Source organism: Protopterus annectens, chromosome 8.part0 (assembly GCF_019279795.1).
Source record: "Protopterus annectens isolate FY-2018-M chromosome 8.part0, PAN1.0, whole genome shotgun sequence".
NCBI classification, from domain to species: Eukaryota; Metazoa; Chordata; order Ceratodontiformes; family Protopteridae; genus Protopterus; species Protopterus annectens.
In genome coordinates, this window is record NC_056741.1 from 1,424,859,141 (window position 1) to 1,424,882,805 (window position 23,665).

The window sequence follows — 23,665 nt, forward strand, 5'->3', positions numbered from 1 at the left end:
ATAAAGTGAGTATAGAATTGTTTAGAGGAAAGATTCCAACCCATAACTGCAGTCTTCCCCTAGCCAGGCTTCATTTCAGAAAATGTATACCACTGTCTGAGTTATGTGCATTAAATTGCTCTAAAACATCCTGCTATAAACAGTGTAACATCTCAATTTAAGCCACATAAAACCCTTAGCAACATACATGGTCATTGCAATCCCATTTTGTCTCATCACTGCATCATCTGTGAATTCCTTCAACAACGTTTGTGCTGTTTTGTTGTCTGCCCCTCTGTGAGCACCCTACACCCTTCTGTACTGCACTTAATAACCCTATTTCCAACTGCTCTTGAACAAGTCTAGTCAGCAACTTTGACATTAACATACCTAAAGGACTCCAGTTCTTCTGTTCCTCGCTACACCCATTTTCTTTGTAAATTAATTGTATGACCTTCTTATATACAGCTATACAGCTTTTGTGTTTTTTGTGCAACCATTCATCGAATACCTCTTCCAGCAGACTGATCTGCAAATCTTCTAATAACGACAACCAGTGTCAGCCGGTTTCTATGTAAGGTTACATTCTCCAAAATGAATGTTCTCTCCTCTCTAGTAAATTTACAGCAAAATTATTTTTCTAGCTCAGTATTCCACTCTAGATTTGAAAACCTTCTGTAAATCCTCTACAAAAAATGTCCTGCTTATCATTACATGGCTTTACTACCTTTCATCACCTCTATCCACTGGATCCTGCTAGATAACTATTTCTTCTGGTTTTCAGTTGTAGCAAAATGAGTGACATCTACCCCTGCTTTCCTCCTGATGCCTTAACCACTACAGTTTTATTATCCTTATCCTCACTTTATTGTATGTAGTCCAACAATAACTCTCATATCCACCTTCTGGGTTTTAACCGTCATAGCCAGTAGAATCCCCATGCAGTTAATATCTGACCCTATTTATACACCCTAGCTACATTGGCCATTCCAAAGCAGTTTCATAAGTTTGCTCACTCTGCTCCTACTTCTTGCAAGGCACATGCCCTGCCAACATACAGTGGCACACCTCTGAGACTGTAGCCATTGTAAAACTGTCACTGTCTCACTACTTTCCTTATAGATAGTAACAGTGAGTCTCCAGCTGTACTACCACATGTTATGGATTGCAAACCATCTCCCACTATTGCTTATAATAATAATGCTAAACTTTATGCTGGGCTGCCTCATATAATAAAGGCCTATCCTTGGCCCTTTCCTCTCATACTTGCTAGGTCTTTGTCCAGTGCCTCTGTCTCCTGTGTCTTCCATAACGGTATAGTATACTTCCTCTACTTAGGTCTGTCATCTACCAAAGCCAAAGAGGCAAATCTACCAAGGTCATGCAGTAAAATCTATTAGCTTGCTATACTTTGTTATGGACTTTTTGTATGGTTCTTCAAAATGGCAAAAACTCTCACTTCACTTCTCAACTGAATCTCAGCACTAACATTCCCCCTCCTCAAATCCTACAAGCCTACATTCTTCAGAAGCTTCTGGATACAAGACTTGTACCATAACATGACTGCTATCATGGAAGTAGGACAAGAAATGATAAGTAAATGGGTATATTTTGGAACACAGTCTAACGTGCTATATTCCATGCCCCAACAAATCTTACATACATTTTTAACATGTATTTTTCAGGCGCCCTAGTTTAATAGAATTAAAACATCATCTAGATTGCCCAGAATATTGTATTTTTCCTTTCCCAAGCAAATGTATTTTTGCTATGAGCAATTGTATCCTCAGACATTTCTTCCAGCAAAGTAGACCTCATTCCAAAGCTCTTGCCTACGATTTCAGCAGCTGTGCTAAATTACTCAACATTTTCTCGTGAAAGCAATCATGTATGAATTCAGTTATAGCCTTAGTCTTCATCAGCCTTTGAAGAATTGTGTGTGTGTTTAAAGAAAAATTGTTCCATACGTAAACTATTTTATTTATTTAAAAAATGAAAGTCACCAAAACGAAAAAGCAAGTTCTTCTGTACAACTGGAAGACATACAATTCTTTTATTGTCCAAAAAACTTTTCAAATGAGCGCTTTTGTCTGCTCAAGGCAGACTTCATCAGATAAAAAACTCACTGGTGCATTAGATTTTTATATATAAAACCAACAGAATAATTATTCAATTAACATAAATCAATTAAAAAACCTTAAACTTATATCTTCCATCATTTTTTCTCTAATATTATACTCAACTTAAAACAGCTTAATCGAAATAAACAAAATTAGATTTTTGTGCAGCCTTTTGACATAAAATGCAACAAAAATGAAACAAAAATGTCTTGTTAAAAATAAAATTGTGTTTTAAGTACCAATGATGAATAATAATCATGTTGTTAAGTAATTTTAACTGTTGTTCATCCTTTTCTGAAAATGAATATATTTATTGAAATAAATGTCTGTTTTGTCATATGATAAACTGTGTTAAAATGTGTATTAATACAACAAATGTACAATTGTTCAAACCGAACTAGTGCCTAAACCTGGTGTAAAGGTGTACCCTTCATATTAATATAATCTGAGTGTTAAATTAATGGGAAAGGCCTCAGACAGCGTCTGCCTTGCCCACTAAAATAGCCTTTATATTTATATATTCATTGAGGCCACTATCCTTTAGTGCCCTCTCTGTTTTGCCCATGTAGTATGAAGGACAATTAGTACAAGTGGCCAAATAAACCAACATCCTGGTCTGACAATTACCCCTACAAAATCTAACTCGGCTACCCAGACCGTTGTTCAAGATGATACTCTCAGCTTGGTTGATGTACGCGCACTGTCTACATCTACCACAAGGGTTTGTTCCTCTGATGTATCTCCATGGTGTTACCCCTCTTTCCAAATATTTTTTGAAGTTCATGCTTGCCTTGTGTATAAATAGAGGTTTATTCCCGACTACTTCATAAATATCACTGTTAGTTTTTAAAACTGACCAATTGTTCTGCAATATTTTAATGAAATGTTCGGAAAAATTGTTGTGTTCAATTATACAAGCCCCACTGTTCTGTCAGCAGCTGGAAAGACTATTGTTGGGATTCAACATTTCAAATTACAGATTCGAGTCACTGGTGTTTTGTTATGGAAGGGTCTTTCATTGATTCTACCATCATAGGTATGGACAATGTGTTGGAAAACAGTGTCACTTAATTCAAACACAGCATGAGGTCTCTAAACTAAGGGAAGATATTTCATCTCTTCGTGGAGACCTAACAAGATTAATAGAACTGTCCAGTCAAGGGGGGTCTACAGAGGGAGCTATTGCCGGTCGTCAGCAGCTTTCCAACGGTCCGATGCAGCCTGTGATGTCATCTCCACGCTCGGCGATCAAGAGTTATGGTGGAAAAAGGACGAACCAAGGCGAAGAACAGGTTTGGAAAAGGAATGCGAACCAGGGCAATCCAGTACCCCAGAAAGACGTTGAGATTATCACCCTTACTGAATCCGGAGAGTCTATCAAGCAAACCAAATCATCTATTTCCTTAGGTACTGTTTCCAACACTTTAGCCAAAGCGCAGAAAAAAGTTTCTGGGCCCGAGTTGACGTTGGTGGAGGCGTTTCACGCCCCATTTGTTTTAACGATATTATGGATAAAAATTTTGTTTTTGACAATTCATATCACACAAATAATGAAGTTTTACATGTTAAAGGAAAAAATACTCGTGATGAAAATGAGGGCACCTTGAAAGACATGATTCATGCATTCGAAAAACTGTTGTTCAAATACAAAAGTTTACAGATAGAAAATAACTATTTACATCAATGTCTCAGTAGCAAAATAGTCCCTCAGGGACTACAAATTTTTAAATATCCATTTGGTATCACATATTCTGAAAATGTTTTGAAGGATTTTTACTGTTTCTTTGATGATTGTGGATTTGCATTAGTTTTAAAGTTAATCAAATACAATGAGGTACAGTTAAACACCTTGTTGGGTGAACTGAACGGTCTTCACTGGGATATAATCAAGGATCTGTTGTTTGAACAACACGAAAGTTTGTATGATAGAATTTTAAAGAGAATTGACACTAAAATTGGCAAAGTGTTTGAGAGAAAACAAAATAAATTCTTCAGGGACAAGGAACAATACGAAAAGGGAAAGAGCTACCCTAGACCTTTCCACACGGCAAACTGACAAGGTTGACAGGGGGTTCCATATCATTCAGAATCCATGCCCGACAACAAATACAGACAGATTTTTACAATCAGAAAGGAAAGAACAGAGAGAGGGTAGGGTGAGGAGAGGATATCACAACAGAGCTTTAGATGAACTGGATTCATTTACTGAACCCAATGATTCTTCTTTTTTAGGTCCCAGGAGATCCAAGCAATTGGCCAGCAAGGCCAGGTTACCCTCAGATCCTGGACCTCCACCGAATTTCCCTGGGAACAACTTTGGTTGGAAAAACAAGGGGAGAAGGGGCAGATAGACAACATCAACATTGACCGCAACGGAATTGTATTTGAATATAGGGGTTACAAGATATACAATTACACCAACTTGGAATTAGACAAAAAATATTTTGAATTATTTTCTAAGGGGTTTAAGTTTGTCAGATCTTGACAAGGGGACCTTGCTGACATTTTGATAGAACTTAAGTTGTACCTTAGGAAACTGAATTTGAGATTGATTCACAAGAATAACCCCACAAATAAGTTGGGGGACAATAGTAAAAGAATGACAAGAAGTAGCATTTTCAACCCCCCACTCCACCCTGTTATCAATATTTTTGAAAATATAGTTACAACTGAGATTTACGAGAAGTATGGCAACGGGGAAAGGTTTGACACAACACAATTTGAAAAGAGAAGAAGAGCTTTTATTAGACAATTTAAGAAGGGAAGTTAACATCAGGTTTATGGAACCCGATATAGGTGGAGGGCTTGTCATGTACAATCAGGAGGATTACAATAATGCCTTAACAATTATATTAGCAGAGGATGACACTTACAGTACAGTGTCTTACAACGAGATTCAGATAGCATACAGTAGGATAGATTCCTTATTGGAAGAATACCTCATTGAAAATAGAATAGATAATCAGACCTACTATTTTTTGAGACAAACACATCCTACCATTCCTGGGTTTTTTGGTATACCAAAAATACACAAAACAATAGTAAAACCTCCCTTCAGACCCATTGTCTCAGTGAAGAAATCTAAAACATATCCCTTAGCGGTCTTTATAGACCACACGGTTAAAAACATTGTCGTTAACCAAAAACATCTGGTGAAAGATTCTTGGGATTTCTTAGGAAAAATTAATAACAACTTATGGTCTGAAACATGTAAATTTATTACAATTTATGTAAAGGACGTTTTTTCCTGCATTCCCAGAAAGGAAGGCTTTGAGTACTTTGAGGAAAGCATTAATAAACATTTAGACTCAACAAAGGACAAAAAATTATTGATCCTTGAATTGATGGAAGTTGTATTAGACAACAATTACATAATTTTCGAGGGGGAATATTACAAACAGGTGAGCGGGGTTGTCATGGGGGCAGCATGTGCCCCCATTTATGCCAACCTTGTCCTATTGGAATGGGAAAATAAGTACATATTTCAAAGCCAGTTTGTAGGTCATATTAAAACCTATCTTAGGTTTTTGGATGACATATTTGTTATTTGGGAAGGTACAGTGGAAAAACTAGAGGGTTTTATAGAACACATCAACAACTCTACCACTTTCCTATCTTTTACACACCAAGTGGAAAGTAAAAGTATTAGTTACTTGGACATCACACTTAGTAAAACAGTGGATGGTTTTAAATCACAGATTTTCAGGAAACAAACTTGGTGTAATAGCTACCTGCATTTTGACAGTCAACACCCTTACCAACAAAAAAGAAGCATTGTCAAAGGGCAGGCGGTGAGGGTAGCCAGGATGACATCAGAATTTGATGACTCATTTAAGGAATTTATTTTTTTGGGAGAAAAATTCATTGAAAGAGTATACCTGAGGAAAATGGTGGGGGAGATTTTGAATGAAGTATACAAGGGATGGGGTAATAGATAGAAGCCATTGCTTGGTCAACATTTGACAACTAACGTAAAAGCAACTGAAGAATCTAGGGATTTTTTTAGGGGCTTGTATAATTGAACACAACAATGTTTCCGAACATTTCATTAAAATATTGCAGAACAATTGGTCAATTTTAAAAACTAACAGTGATATTTATGAAGTAGTCGGGAATAAACCTCTATTTATACACAAGGCAGGCATGAACTTCAAAAAATTTTTGGAAAGAGGGGTAACACCACGGAGATACATCAGAGGAACAAACCCTTGTTGGTAGATGTAGACAGTGCGCGTACATCAACCAAGCTGAGAGTATCATCTTGAACAACGGTCAGGGTAGCCGAGTTAGATTTTGTAGGGGTAATTGTCAGACCAGGATGTTGGTTTATTTGGCCACTTGTACTAATTGTCCTTCATACTACATGGGCAAAACAGAGAGGGCACTAAAGGATAGAATTTACGTGCATAAGAATGACATTAGAACTAAGAAAGAAACCAGTGCCCTTTACAAACACACTAAGGTCTGCAATTTTACCCCAGATTTTAAATTTGGCATTCTTGACCTGGTCAATAGAAACATCAGGGGTGGTGATACTAAAAACCTCTTATTACAAAAGGAAATAAGAGACTAAGGTCCAACATCAGACCTGGCCTCAATGAATATATAAATATAAAGGCTATTTTAGTGGGCAAGGCAGATGCTGTCTGAGGCCTTTCCCATTAATTTAACACTCAGATTATATTAATATGAAGGGTACACCTTTACACCAGGTTTAGGCACTAGTTCGGTTTGAACAATTGTACATTTGTTGTATTAATACACATTTTAACACAGTTTATCATATGACAAAACAGACATTTATTTCAATAAATATATTAATTTTCAGAAAAGGATGAACAACAGTTAAAATTACTTAACAACATGATTATTATTCATCATTGGTACTTAAAACACAATTTTATTTTTAACAAGACATTTTTGTTTCATTTTTGTTGCATTTTATGTCAAAAGGCTGCACAAAAATCTCATTTTGTTTATTTCGTTTAAGCTGTTTTAAGTTGAGTATAATATTAGAGAAAAAAATGATGGAAGATACAACTTTAAGGTTTTTTAATTGATTGATGTTAATTGAATAATTATTCTGTTGGTTTTATATATAAAAATCTAATGCACCAGTGAGTTTTTTATCTGATGAAGTCTGCCTTGAGCAGACGAAAGCACTCATTTGAAAAGTTTTTTGGACAATAAAAGAATTGTATGTCTTCCAGTTGTACAGAAGAACTTGCTTTTTATTTTATTTATTTATTTTACATTTGTTGACTGGAAAAGTCCGACTAGGCTCCACAAAGCCTGTTTTCAGCGGAGGCCCGGGGAGAAATGCTCCAGATGCATGTGTTTAGAACTACTCCATGGAAGTGCTCTCACCTTTATTGCAAACAGTCTAAAGTCCAACATCAGAATGAGTATCTGTCTTTATATGACTAAACCTTCATCTTGTAAATTGTAGTGTCTGTCAGTTTAATCTGTTACCACAAATGATATGTGTCAAGCATCAACTTGGCTCAATCCATTCCTGAGCCAAAACCATAACATGTTATTTCTCTGAAACTCAGAGCTTCAGAGAAAACATGCAAATATGTTTTCTCTCAGTTTGCATGTTGCATGTCTGTCAAACTGTTGAAATTTAAAATAATTTTGGGTTCTCCTGTACCGTTGCATTTTCTTAATTGTGTCCATTATCGATGATATGATCTGTGTGACCTGCAACTCCTGGTTTCACATATAAGCGTCTTGAACCTTCGGGCTTAGTTAAAAATGTAGAAGTAATCCACACTCAGCCATGCACTTTTTATTTTTAGAAACTGACCATGAAGCAGAACATTTATTGTGTGAAACATTTGTTATATGGGACATGACTTCACTCAGTAACTCCCCCAGTCATTCACATACTTCATTCTTGTAGTCTTCCTCTCCTGTGTTAGCAGACTATCTTCAGTCATTAAACTCAATACCCAAAATGCTGGATGTCTCCTATGAGCTAAGTGAACTTACCCCCCATCCCCCCCAATGTGCATTGGTCAAATGACTCATAGACTCATAGGCATTATAAATACAGTCTTATGTATTCATAAATTTTATATATATATATATATATATATATATATATATATATATATATATATATATATATATAGATATATGTGTGTGTATATGTGTGTGTGTGTGTGTGTGTGCACGTGTGTGTGTGTGTGTGTGTGTGTGTGTGTGTGTGTGTGTGTGTGTGTGTGTGTGTGTGTGTGCGCACTTATAACAAGAAAATAAGTATTCTAGACAAACTCAGTGATTCAGCAAATTATAAGCAAAAACATTATGTGTAAAACACTGAAAAACACATTGGAGAAAACATAATTAATATTGAGGAAGTTAGAAAAAAGCAGAGATCATCAGGAAGACAAAGGCTGCACAAGGAAAATAAATTGCTAGATGGGAGTGTCATGGTCCAAATCTGTATTTTTTCAGTTCTGTCTGGGAATGTAAGAAAACATGGTCAATGATTACAGCACTGGAAAATGGCAAGGTTGGATGTGAGAACAAGAAGAGGCAAAAGGCAGCACTACCTAAACAGGTTTGTCACTTTGGAACAATCAGAGGAACGAACAGGAAGGGTTCCAGTGTAGGACTGGAGGGGTGGATGACAGAGGGAATAGAATGCATAAAGAAAGGGAGACAGATACATCTCAGAAATGAGCATTCTTAGGACTTCTGGGACACATGGTACAGGGACTAGATATGATGACTTCTCAAAAAACTTAAAAAAGAATTAAAAGAAAAACTGTTACTCAGGTAAGCTTACTGGATACACTGTCCTTTCAGGTGCATAACTGAAGCAATATCTTGTTAAGTGATTTGCTCACAGTAGGCAACCTGAGAAAATGCAGGAAGGCCTAAGTTTTGCAGCATTTAGGGATATACCTCTGGACCAAATGGCCAAATAAAGACAAAGCTGGGAGGTGGGAGGTTGGCATAATGGTTAAGGTATGGGTGCAGGGTTTGATTTTCACATGGGGTAATTGCCTAGGCTTAAAATGGCCCACAAGGGCAGTTATTCTAGTACTAGCTTATTAATCTATGAACTAAGTTGAATTAAAAGCAGCACTTCATGAAGTAACTAAGTTGTAGGGTTTTTCCATGGAGTACTGAATGGAGACTCAGGATTCAAGAATAACAACAAGGTACCTCAGTGTATGACACAGGCAACTGCAGACCAGGTAGTCTCTCTTCCACCCTGGAAAAAAGCATATTATATTTCTGAGAGACGGTGTTATAAATTTTCTCAAAGTCAGAGATCTAAGAAATTAACAATACCATGTCCTTTCACAGTAACATTCGTTGTACAACAGCATACACTAGTTTAATGAGTGGACCACCAAGGGGTGGATAAAGGAATACATTCGGTGCAGTGAATTTCACCACAGCTTATTACACAGCACTATGAAAGAGAGTGGTGGTAAAATAAAAATGTTGAGACATGGCCCTAAAATAATGGGTGAGATGTAAAATTGCACAACTGGGCAGAAGGAGACACTGGTAGTTTGAGAGCAGCTGTTTTGAGAGTAGGCTGGGTCATTTGTGTATTATAGGGCTAAGTATTAGGATAACTTTTATTTGAGTATTTGTGTCTGATATCACATTGGTTTTATAGCTGTTGAAACTAGTCTCCTACCTGACCTTCAGAAACGCTCATGGTGGGTACAGAATGGCAGCTGGGCTTAATGTGAGAATGTCCTGGTAGATACACTGTATTATGGGAAAAGAGAAGAAAAGTGTAAGCTAATTAGGGAGAAGTCACAAAGCACTTGGTGTTAAAATCACTTCCTGGTCTATCTTATAGAGAAGCATAAAAGGACGTTGGTTAACACCAAAAGTATATTGGGATCTAAAACAAAGGATGTGATATAAAGAGGCATTGCAGTCAACCTTTGCACTTCACAAGGTACTGGTAAAGCCACATCTTAAAAACCTTATCTGGTTTTGGTGGTTGTACAAAAACACAGGGATAGATTTATGGAACTATATAAAGGAAAGCAGCCAATGTGGTAAAAGGGAATGAGGAGCTAGCTGAACTGTGCATAAAGGTTCAGTAAACAAGGCACATTCTCATTGGAGGAAATGTGAGGATTATGTTATGGACACACTACATTGCTAATGGGCAAGTGAGTGGTGTATAATACAGGAGGCGAGACAGAAGAAATTATAAAGAAAATATAGATTTATTTATGGAAACGATGGTAGAGACCTGCCATGCTTTGTAAATAAAGAATTAAATAACTTTAAGTAGTTCAAGAGTATTTGGACAGGATGAATTAAGATGGCAGACTAAGGAAAGAATAGCTCAAAATGGATTATTTGCAACATACAGACAGACAGACAGGCAGACAGACAGACAGACATACAAAGATTAGAAATACCAAGGGTCTTCATCTCTCTGTCAACATTCCATACTTTTGCATATCTTATTCTATATCTCCTAGTTTTTTTTTTTCTTTAATGTTACCTCCAGCTTTTAGGTGGACCCACTAGTTGTTTGTTTATTTGTTTATTTTATTCTTCATAAGTTTGTATTCTAACATTTTTAGCTAGATATGTTCTCTAATCTTATTTTATGCAATATTGAATTATTTTTAACCTGCTTAGAGCTACTTAAGTTATCAAGCTAAAACTGTCCATCAAGTCAAAAATGTAACATTACTGCTCAAATTTATTCTAGATTCATTATTATTTTCTTTATCTGTTATAACATCTTCCTTTGTGCCACATTACTTCTTAAATATGAAATACCAAGTCAGAAATTAGACAATTTAAACCTATGTAATGTATATACCAAAAGGTGGCAGTAAAACACAACAAAAGATACATTCCTATTCCTCCTCCCACAGACTTTTTGGCCTCAATCATACTTAGCAAAATCAAATCCAGGCCTGCAAAGTGAGAGAGAAAACAATATTTCAGATACTAGCTCAGAAGTATCATGAAAATAAGAAAACAATGCATTTCATTATTTATTGAGCAAGTTTCAACACTAGGAAAACAGCTCTGAATTAAAATAAAAGGTCTTTTTTGATTAATTTTCAAACTGTGAGGTACTTAGCAGAATTACATTTCTTCTAAAGAAGCTAAAAGTGTAAACTATGTTATAAAATATGACTTTATGCAAAAATTTCTGATCTGCAATAGAAGTTCAGTAATAATAAAGGGGTTTATCCTTTGAATCTGTTTTGATTGTTGCAGCTGTATGGCTACATAAATTAAAAGAAAATTCCAAAATAATGTCTAAAGTACATGCTGAATCCTTTATGTTGCAGTTGTTTAATGACCCCCAGCCCCCCATGTGAAGAATGCATGAGTATAATTCCAGTAGAAACCAGCTTCTCAGATATCCAGATAGCAATCACATTGTAAGGGGAGTTGGGATGAACTCATGTACTTAGGATAGGTTAATTTATTTATTTATTTAACTGCTGACAAGGTTAATTTTATGAGCCAAAATAAACTATTCTGAAATGGAAGCTTGGCAAATGGCTTAGCTCTAAACTGTCAAAAACAAGGTGGAAATAATAAGCTGGCCTGGTTTTGAGATTAAGGTTCAAGAAAATTGGTGTACAGAGTACTTTCTTGTGAAATCACCTCCATCTTATTAGTCTTTTTTTCCCAGGACACCTGGCACTGAACATCCTGTACACTCATTCTTTCAAGGCCTGAGGGTTACAACAGGTAATACTGATGTCTTCATTCAACAACAAGAGAGGATTATTAAGCTTACTCACTCCTGCCATGGCAGTGGTAAGGGCTTCATGTTCCTCACCTCTCAGAACCAAGCACTTATACACGCTCCCAGGATATGGTCAGGACACACCTACCTCTCTTTTCTGCCAGCAACACAAAGCATGCAGTTTCCTACAACTGTCACGAGAGGTCACTATGGGTGAGATTAATCCAAAAATTTTTCTTATAGGGAGAACACCTCAGGCCAACCTACAGTAATGAAATACTCCCAAACCAATTTTCCAGCACCCTATTATCACAAACTGGACCAACATCTTCAGTGACTTAGGAGATGCCCTACTTTTTCTGAGTGTGCCAGCTTTAATCAATTAATCAAATCAGTCACATTATATTAAATTTGTGTGCGTATTTCTATAGTCCTGCTGTATATTGAATAGTGAGAAGTGTACAAAGTAGCTGTGAATATACATGTATAATGAGTGCTTGTTGCACTTCTAAGGACATAGAAGTAATACTCAGAAGAACTACACAATTATAACAAACTTGAGGAATATTTATTATATCAGAGGTTATAGTTCATTGGATTTTTCCCCTACCCTGATGCACGGTGACCTCAGATGTAGTATAGAGTTAGCAGGGATATGGTGCTACACCTACCCCCCCCCCCCCCCCGCATCCCGCATTTCTGTGCCACTGTAACAAAACTCAAGTTTTAAATGAGTTGAAATAAAATGCAGTGTCGTCAAAATCCTTTCTGGTGTCGCATTATCACTTCTCATAGTTCTGATAGAAACCATTCAATAGGGTAGACTTGCTTAGCCAAATTAGTAAAGGAAACACACCAATGCCAACAATCTTAAATGTGTCCATGGTAAATGAAGGCACTAAAGCTAATATTCATAGTCTGATTGTGTAGTTTGCAGTGTCACTGTTGTGCCACTCATGTGAAGGAAGTAGACATACATAGTCATGCTGCGATTCATAGTACCTCCAGGCATTATTAAACGGTATGGAAAACAGCACTAGAATAGTTTTATGGAAATGAACATGAATGATAAGCAAATGATGATATTCAGCTAATGATCTCATAATGTGATGTAATTGAGTGACCCTGTAAGCAGGTCATAATTCGTGTTTGTAAGGAATAATTCAAATGTAGTAAGTTCAGTGTCACTATCAGACAACAAAAAGGTGGGAACTTGTGCACAATCAATAGATAAAGATGCTAGAAACAGTAACAGTACTCAGACAGCAGGACTAGTTTTCTAGAAGTGCCATTAGCTCTGCTAAGTGACATTTTCACAAAGCCATACACCATAGCAATCATGGCCACCAGCATTGGTAGCAGCGAACAGTACCTAGACGATAGTTTTGCACATCTGCTGTTTGAGTCATAGCTCATATCAGGGCCTGGCTGTTAACTATGATGATGCTGGGAACCACTACTAGGCTGCCCTATGGTGGTTATACTAATGATGTAGGCCTTTCCTCTGCTACTGCTGCTGCTGCTGCTATCAAAGGGTGAGCAGTGCTGAAGCTCACAATTTCTTAGGAGCCACCTACAATGGAGATGGTGACCACTCACACTGTCACCCCAAAGCAATGGCTGGCAGATCCCACAGGAGGGAGGCAGACAATACCCTCTGAATCATGTCACTGTGACTTGCTCTATGTCTTGTTTTCATCATCAGACTTTGCTTGGGTGCTGCCATCAAGCTGCTGTTCTGACCCATCCTGTACTGGTATCATTATAGCGGTGTTCTAGCTTGTATACAACTACCATGCTGCATCTGAGGATCTGTGTTGTGCTTGCAAGCAGTGAAACAAACTACACAGATATGCAATTGACACATACCTTCACTGCTATTTCTGTGTATGTGTGCACACCTAACATATGCAATGGTATGTGCTCTCTGCCTATAACAAGTGTGTGCTCTATTGCTATGTACAAATTCAGTATGTTTACTAGCCTGGTACATCAACTTCTGAAACCTGTGGAGGACTGAACACTCCTAGAACTTGTATCTACTCCTCTAGGTACTATAGCTGTGCCATCATCATCTCCATGCAAAGACAGTAGGATCTCTTACTCATCAGTCTGACTTGCAGAGGAGGTGATCCCCCCCCCCCCATATTCAGCCTCTCTGTCACTATGCTGTCTTTTTTCAGACCTGCCTGGCACACCTCCAACATTGCTAAGTTTTAAGATTTCCCCCCACCAGCAACATTGCTCTCATGGATGGGCCAATATTTTCAAGATGTGGTCCTATAATGGCTGCTGAGCACCTCTTCTCGTTAACAGAAAGTATCGATGAATCCTGACTGTCCAAAGCAGAATGTCATACTAAACTCAGCTGAAGTCCAATCTGTGCTATTCATCCCTTCTTGAGGACATGCTCGCACTTATTAAATAAAAAGACATAGCTGTAATTTGTTGACTGCCTGGGCAATGGCCTCCCAATTACAAACAGTAGGATGCTATAGGCACAGTCAGGATTACATACTCTGGGAAGGGCATGAATACTGTAGGTGTCACTGGTATTCAATGCTATGGACAATAGGGTAATGCAATGATATCTCAGACCAGTGATGGGGGAAACATAACGAGTTATGCATCTGGTGTGGCTGCCACATAAAGCTCCACCGGGATACTCAATAGAAATTGTCTCTTGATTAGAGGATACCTGGTGGTTGCAGGTGACAGAGGACTATTGCTTTAAGATGCTGACATTACCCTGTACAGGTATCTCCACAACACACAAACACACACACACACACACACACACACACACACACACACACACACAAGGCATGCTTACGGCATGCAGAATAGTGTATGGATAGGCAGTCCTGACAGTGGGCTGTCTTCTCTCGGCCACAATCTAGTGTGGATATAATTATGTGTGGGATATATTCAGGTTCAGGGTGTAGGTAACCATAATAACTTTAGTCCATCTACCCACATGCTCTTAGTCGTGGGCTGACATATACAGCGGTGAAATACATCTTACCACAGTACTGCAGAGCCCTATGTACCTCCTCAGAGCTGTGTCTGCTTTAAAAGTATTCCAATCTGCTGCCAGAATCTTCTTAAGTGACTGTATTGCTGTTAATAATTATCCTTTTTATTAGTGCATGTTTTGGTACTTTAAAATGGTGTCACATCTCCATAGGTCAAATGTATATAGCAACTGTCCTGGAATCTGTTCAAAAGACACTTGGTTCCATGCACGTCTATATATTTTTATCACCTATATGCTTCACTGAAATATATCAAAGACAACTAGGATTCACTGCACACCCCTGATATATTGTGTATAAGGGCTTGGATGTGTTGCCTGCATATATACATGTGTCATGCTTCAGGAAAGCTCTAGGTTATGCTGCTTACAACTCAAATATTTTCTAATAGCATTCACATGTTGTTCTACCTGATTTTTTTTCAAGTGGCTGACAATGCTAGACAATGATAGTGCCCAAGAGAGAGAGTGTGTCAACTTGCCATACATAACAGAGCAAGACTGTGCTCTTTCTTCTTCACAGCCAGTTAAAGCAGTGGCTGCTAAGACACTGGATGGGTCCATTTTGGAAGATGGATATCTAGTTGGACCTAAATGAAGTTCTCAAAGAGGCCACTGGCATCCTGGGAAGCGATGAGTACACTGATGACCTGGGGTCATACCTCTCAACTGTTCAGATTTTTGCAAAATGCTCAGACTTTTACCTGACATTTTTGGTCTGTCCCTCATAGAATTTGTGATTTTCAGGCAACTCATTGATGATTGAAGTCACTAAATAATGACATTATTTGTGTTTCAGACTTCATATCCATCAAAAAAATGCATGTTAACACAATTCCTGTCATTCTAGCATCTTTGTCACTTTATAAGAGCATTATTTAAAAGATATCCCTATTTTGGGGCCTTTGCCCCCCCATTGTTTTATGCTTTGTCCTGTCTTTTTGCACTTAGAGGTTGAAAAGTATGCCTGGGGTGTAGACCCCCCCCCCCGGATTCATGAAGCTTGGCGCAAGGCCGGTGTAAGGCCTGCGCCGGCCGTGTGGTGTATAAATGGTGTAGTAGCGCCATATGCATATTAATGAAGGTGCGCCGCTACCACATCCACGTGCATAGGACACGTGCGCAAGTGCATGGGGCGTTACTAAGCTGCGCCCAGAGGCGTGTCAATGTTGGCTGGTGATGAGCAACCTAAACTGCTGAATATTATAGCCTGCCTGCAATAGTAATCGCACCTATCAGTGTCTGTGGATAATGAAACATATGCAAAGCATGCAAGACAGTCCCCGGCCACACAAAATGGAGAACCAAACAGAAATGCACGCAACACAATATGAGTTCCCGTCCATGGAACAAATGATATTTAAAATCATGTGTCCGTAATGTACTGCACTGTCAGTAGTTATACCCAGTGGAAGTGAAGCGCATCATGTCAGCGCGCCACCAATACACAAGTCTATCCCCATGGGCATGGTCACCAGCAGTCCCACAGTGGTAGTGATAGTACACAGCTGGGCAGTTGTGGCTATATAACAACTGTAAAGAAACCTGACAGTCCAAATTGTATACCAAACACACACAAACATATGAATATTAAAATGTGCTATACACATGAACAGGAACGTAACCATCACATACACATAGGATGCCATATGCGGAACCGGGATATCCAAAAGCAGAACCCGTGCATGCAAATGCAATACGCAACAACCCCTGTATAGCACATAACCCGCACCCATGTCCAAATGTCCACCAAATCCAGCTACCAGCCTTGCGCATCCATACACCTACACATAGCGAGTATTCCCCATATGTAGTAGAAAGTATCGTCCTAGGCAGTGTCAGGATTGTAAATATGTATCCCACGTTTGTAAACATCCCATCACAGGTACGTAAATCTAAATACCCACGTGTTAATGTTTCGGCAAAATGTGTGTACATCCCACGTGGGATAAGTAACCTGTTGAAACCTCAGAGTTGTTTACACACCACGGTGTCCATTACTGTACACATCTGGACAAAACATGTATGTGTAGTCACGGTACTGTTCAGTTTCTACACAGACATGCAAATCATACTACACAGGATGGAACGGCTGTCCACCATGCAGGTCACCCCACTAGGGTTGCCATCTGTTCAGATGGCCAAGGTGGGACATCCCTTGTAGAAATGTGAGAATTTGCAGGATAAAACATACCCCCGGCCAGTGCAAAGGACAGAATTACACGTGTATGCCAAGATAAAAGCTTATTCCATAGCATTTGAATAGCTTATGCTATCCCAAATAATAGTTATGAGTACCAGATACAAAATACCTGTATCATGCAACTAGTAAAGAAAATAAGAAATATATTATTGTCTTAAAATCACAGGACATTTGCCATGTCTTAGGTGTCATCGCAGGACACAACTGTCCAAAGTGGGACCTCCTCGCAAAGAGGAACAAGTGGTAACCCTACTCCCCACTGAATTATCGACAGTATATATTCAACTCAATCACATACCGACACCACCTCTCAACCTATTACAGCAACAAAACCTGGACAAAGCCTAAAAGGATGGGTGGACAAATAGGGACAGATGTAATTACTGCTCTCACAAGCTTCGAAAGTTCACTGAATAATAGTATGTACATAAGCAGGAAATGTTGTGAAGGATGTGGGGTAGTCCCCAGTATTACAGAGGTCCGTGCATATATACTGTAACAAACCGTCACATATGTTGACTGTACTACTGCATACCCGTAGTTAATTCATAGTTAAGTCTTGTGCAAAATAATAACCCTCGTAAGAATGAATACAGGAAGTAGTCAAATGTGAATGGGAACACCACTCACCGTGGATTATGTATTGTAACCACCCCCACCCATATTATGTATTGCCAACATCATAAGCTGCTGACAGGTGCCCAAACACCTGTGTCTGTAAACACAGATTAAATGTTTAAAACGGACAAACCCTGTCCATGTGCTTTGTCTGACATTTGAACACGGTCAGGGCAGTTCCGTTCACCAGGCGGACAAGCCTAAACCCAGATCACCACATGAACACCCTGACAATTAAAGACCTGTATGTGTCAGGACTATGAGCCTTTGGGTTCTGAATATCCCTGCAGTGATTAAATATGCAGCTTTGGTCCAGAGCAGTAGGGAAAAGGGAATGTGTAACATGTAGTACCACATTTTTCCCAGCAGGAGAATGGATGCCTGTGACGTAAGTGAAGCGGTGAGGAATATGTTAATGTAGCTATGTACTATGGGTATGCATATAAATGAGTCAGAACACCAAACGTATAGTGGTTACAGCATCCGGCCAACATGAATGCAGTCCCGGTTGAACTACGACTACAGCACATATAATGTAAAAGTGTAATGAATGCGTCTGTGCTGTACAGACAGTTAAATATGTAAAGGTCAACGTGTGTTTCGCATACGTCCGTTAACCGGATTACAGATAATTACTGGTACTGTCACAAGTAATAAAGCCCACTTAAGCACAAAGAGTTAGTAAACATATGTAACCCACAATAAGGATATGCATGCGCGCCTGCACGTAACCCACAATAAGGAAATGCAAGTGCGCCTGTGAGTGTATGATCTACTCACAGCATAGTAAATGAAAGCTGTTTCCCCCACGTTAGTTATACATGGCTCAAACCTGTTAACCTCATAAAGTATGAAACTGGACAAAGCCATGCAAACTATCGGTACAAATAGGGACAAACCCCAGATATGTGCCAGAACAAACATAGAAAGTGGATAGAATAACGGTTGTGTCAGTAGCATGGATTCTCTGAAGGGTTTGCAGTCGTAACCTGAACTGCTTGCCAGAATTCCCCACCGTAAGTCTCAAATGAAATGCCACTACATTGCCAGATAGACACAGGTTTATGTAAAACACACCGAAGATAAAGGGGCAACCAGTTGTACACTCTGCGACAATCTGTATAGTGGAAAGGTATGGTATGGATATAGATATATGTGTATACACATAATCCACAGACGTAAACCAAAGCAAGTTATGAAATGAGGATTGTACATGTATATATGTATACACAACATACTTATGTCCCGTAGATATGACATATGTACATAAATAGGCCACGTTATAGCTAATATGGGTAGACAAACAGACATGCACGAAAGGTGAATAAACCGCTGCATTCCAAACCATTGGCCAGAAAGTGACAGTCCAGCAAGTTCTACACTTTAAACATGCAGATAGGTGTCCATTGCAGGACTCCAAAATTGATTCTTACGTAGTGTCAACCGACATTGATGCAAAATAAGTGACCGCAGTAAATACGAAATAGCTGTACATGCAACAGTATCAGGTGCAAGGGTGATGACACATGTGTCGATAGAATGTATGACGTACGAACTGATATCCGGAGAGTGGGGAGTGCATATAAGTGTCTCCACACTTCAGTACCGCACACATTAAACATGTGTAATGGGTACTGTAGAGGGTTGTCAGGTATGGGAATCATGGGTATGCAGAAATGGGCCTAGGTGTTGTTTGGCAGAGATGTCGTAGGCCCGCCCCGTGGGAGTGATGTGGGTATAGCACACGCCTATATTCTCAATAATGGGGCAAACCATCCACTGGATATTACGGAAACCATTTTGGCAATATGTAGGGCCCTATATCAGTGTCATGTAGGCGATTATCATGGATGGACATGCGTACGACCAAGATGGTACCCATAACTGGCAAACTGTCAGAATAACACAGCTGCACTAAGGCATAGTACATTAAATACAAATAGGGACTATATTAAATATACCCCAGACAAAGTCAGAACGTTGTGAGAATACTGGCGTACCCATGAATACAGATGTTATGAGTGTTACTAATCATGTAATGGAAATGTCAGTCACTATTATCTACCGCACAGTTCGTAATGCCTTGCCAGCAATTTACCAGAAAGGCACATCACTATGACAAATGTAACAAGGGCAAAGGTCAAACGTCAGGGCGTTTACCCATAATGTGTACAGGTTAGGGGTATGAAGGTAACCTGTCCAAAATACATGTACAGAACTAGTGATACTAGGTGGACAGATGAGAAGAAAGTCATCAGGACAAATGAGAAAACATGTACAAGTCATACGCATGTACTCCGACAAATGTGAATGACAATGTATGCCCTGTGAATGCAATGTGGAAGGTTAATAGACACAAAAGTAATGTGTCCCTCAGGGTGTCATGCAGTGTCACCATAACAATGTCCAGTCCCCCATACACGTACGTGAGCTCTGCCACTGACGGAAAGCGCAAATACCGGCGCACACATACGGTACATGATAGACCAATTAGTGTGGATAAGCAGCTGTTGGCCTGTGTGAGGAATACAACTGTCTGGGTGGGTGTGTCCTTCAATATAAATGTAATGGCATGTGGCCTGTGATACCACCATACAGTGTGTGTATTGGTGTCAGAAAGTTGATATTTTGTATCAGACACATACTCCGCAACTGTACAGATTTACGCAGAATGTGCAGGGTTCTGCCTCATATGTTTGGGGTGTTCCACGTAACAACAGTAACATTCTGGCACTTTCCTGATAACTGAAGACATGAAATAATTACAAACATGTGATTAAGACACCAAATCCGACAGAAAAGCCATACTAATGCAAAACCTATTATTGTGTCAACTATCTACGTTTGTAAGAGCAACATGTCAATACTGCCCCTATGTGTCCCACTTTCAGATAAGGCCTTGTCCAGCAACTTTCTCTAGGAGGTGGAGTGGTATGAACAGAAACAGATACATGTGTGAGGAAACAGCAATATCGACTGCAAGATAATGCAGAAGGTATGAAATGCGCTGCAGTAGGACATGCAGTACTGTCTGCAGGTATGTGCTGACATGTCAAATGACACAGCAGTCTACATGAAGAACCTATAGGGCTGTCACCTTTACAAATGATGATAGTGGGACATACCCACAGCCATGCACACAGCACAAATAGACATACACACATCAAAACTAGGCCATGATACATGAAGCCTCCGGCGTGTACGAGTACAGTGAGAGTACAGCAAGGATAGATGTCTGCCAAGATATACAGCAAATGCCTGTAAGGGCGTGTAACACCGCCCGTAACACAGATATTGCATGGACAATGTTGGGAATTACAACATACCCCATTGGTATGTGAAAGCTTTGCAAATATGCGATACATGAAACAGTCAGCTATCCATGCAAGAGCAGAGTTATGGGCACATATATATTAATAATATTCATGTTACTTCTTAGTAAGTACAATAATGAATAATTTAGATAATAGATTATTTATAGTCATCTTTTGTACAGATTTCATAGATGTTTGATTTTTTAGTTGTTGATGTTTTTGTCAGCATTTTTACTATATGCATGTGATATTCACTGGATGAGGTGTTTGTAACTTTAAGTGGGCGTGTTATGTAGTCCTTTACAAAAAGCATGCATCCACGCATTTCTTTACTCACTGATGACGCTTTTCTAAGCGAAACCGGTCTGGGTAGATCATGTTTATATTAAAAGCTTTTTAGCTGTATGCTGCCTGTGTCTCCTATTTGAGTGCTGGAAACTTTTTGGATTGTATATATATATATATATATATATATATATATAGATACACACACACACAAGTGGCAGGGCTGGTAATCAAACCTACACATGACTACCCTATCACACTACAGCATGATGCATTTACAGAACATGCTACTGAGATTACTAAACACAGCAGACGCACAGGCATTCTACTAGGTGCGTGTCAACATCCGCAAAGACAAAGACATCAGCAGGATACATCTGTGTTGTGAAGCGTCTAAAAGCATAACCGGAGTCCCCAGGCAGACGGGAGCATGCGCACACACACATCTGGCAGGCCTGGGAATCGAACTTACACCTAACTACCCTATCACACTACAGCATGACGCATTTACAGAACGCGCTACTGAGATTACTGAACACAGCACTCCCAGAGGCATACATTTAGGTGGGTGACACCATCCGCAATGGCAAAGACGCCGATAGGGAATGTATGTGTTGTGAGGCATCTAAAAGCATTACTGCATCCCCAGGCAGCTGGAAACACACACACACTTGGAAGGGCCGGGAGTTGAACATACACCTAACCACTTTAACACACTATAGCATTACGCATTTACAGAACGCGCTACCGAGATTACTGAACACAGCACTCCCAGAGGCATACTTCTGGGTGGGTGACATCATCCGCAAAGTCAAAGACGCCGATAGGGAATGTATGTGTTGTGAGGCATCTAAAAGCATTACTGTGTCCCCAGGCAGCTGGAAACACACACACACTTGGAAGGGCTGGGAGTTGAACATATACCTACTTACTCTGACACACTACAGCATTACGCATTTAAACTACGCGCTACCGAGATTACTCAACACAGCACTCCCAGAGGCATACTTCTTGGTGGGTGACATCATCCGCAAAGGCAAAGACGCCAATAGGGAATGTATGTGTTGTGAGGCATCTAAAAGCATTACTGTGTCCCCAGGCAGCTGGAAACACACACACACATACACACACTTGGAAGGGCCGGGAGTTGAACATATACCTACCTACTTTAATACACTATAGCATTACGCATTTACAGAACGTGCTACCGAGATTAATGAACACAGCACTCCCAGAGGCATACTTCTAGGTGGGTGACATCATCCGCAAAGGCAAAGACGCTGATAGGGAATGTATGTGTTGTGAGGCATCTAAAAGCATTACTGTGTCCCCAGACAGCTGGAAACACACACACTTGGAAGGGCCGGGAGTTGAACATATACATACCTACTCTGACACACTACAGCATTACGCATTTACAGAACGCGCTACCAAGATTTCTCAACACAGCACTCCCAGAGGCATACTTCTTGATGGGTGACATCATCCACAAAGGCAAAGACGCCAATAGGGAATGTATGTGTTGCGAGGCATCTAAAAGCATTACTGTGTCCCCAGGCAGCTGGAAACACACACACACATGCACACACACACACACTTGGAAGGGCCGGGAGTTGAACATACACCTAACTACTTTAACACACTATAGCATTACGCATTTACAGAACATGCTACCAAGATTACTGAACACAGCACTCCCAGAGGCATACTTATAGGTGGGTGACATCATCCGCAAAGGCAAAGATGCCCATAGGGAATGTTTAGAGAGTGAGCGGTCTGAAAGCATATTACCATCCCAAGGTAGACGTACACAAACACGGCAGTGCTGTCATCGGGCCAACTAAATATCTACGGAGCACAACAACACTAAATAGATACAGGATGCGCCACAGACAGTACACCCTTCGAGAGAGCAACAAGTGTGTTCAATGTAGGCATCCATCATGACATTGAAATTGGGCATCTGGTGCCTGGATGACCACCATGGCTATACAGGATGTCAATGGCCATGCCCACATGCTTAGTATCACATGTCTGTTTGGAATGTACTGTGTGTCCATCTACACAATGACGTACTGGGCATGCTCACACAGCAGTTGCAAAGGGCCATCTTGCATGCACACGGAGTCTAATCACAGAAGGGCACAGTGTGGAATGTACTGTGTGTCCATCTACACAATGGCATACTGGGCATGCTCACACACTTAGCAGTTGCAAAGGGCCATCTTGCATGCACATGGAGTCTAATCACGGAAGGGCGCAGTGTGGAATGTACTGTGTGTCCATCTACACAACTGCGTACTGGGCATGCTCACACACTTAGCAGTTGCAAAGGGCCATCTTGCATGCACACGGAGTCTAATCACGGAAGGGCGCAGTGTGGAATGTACTGTGTGTCCA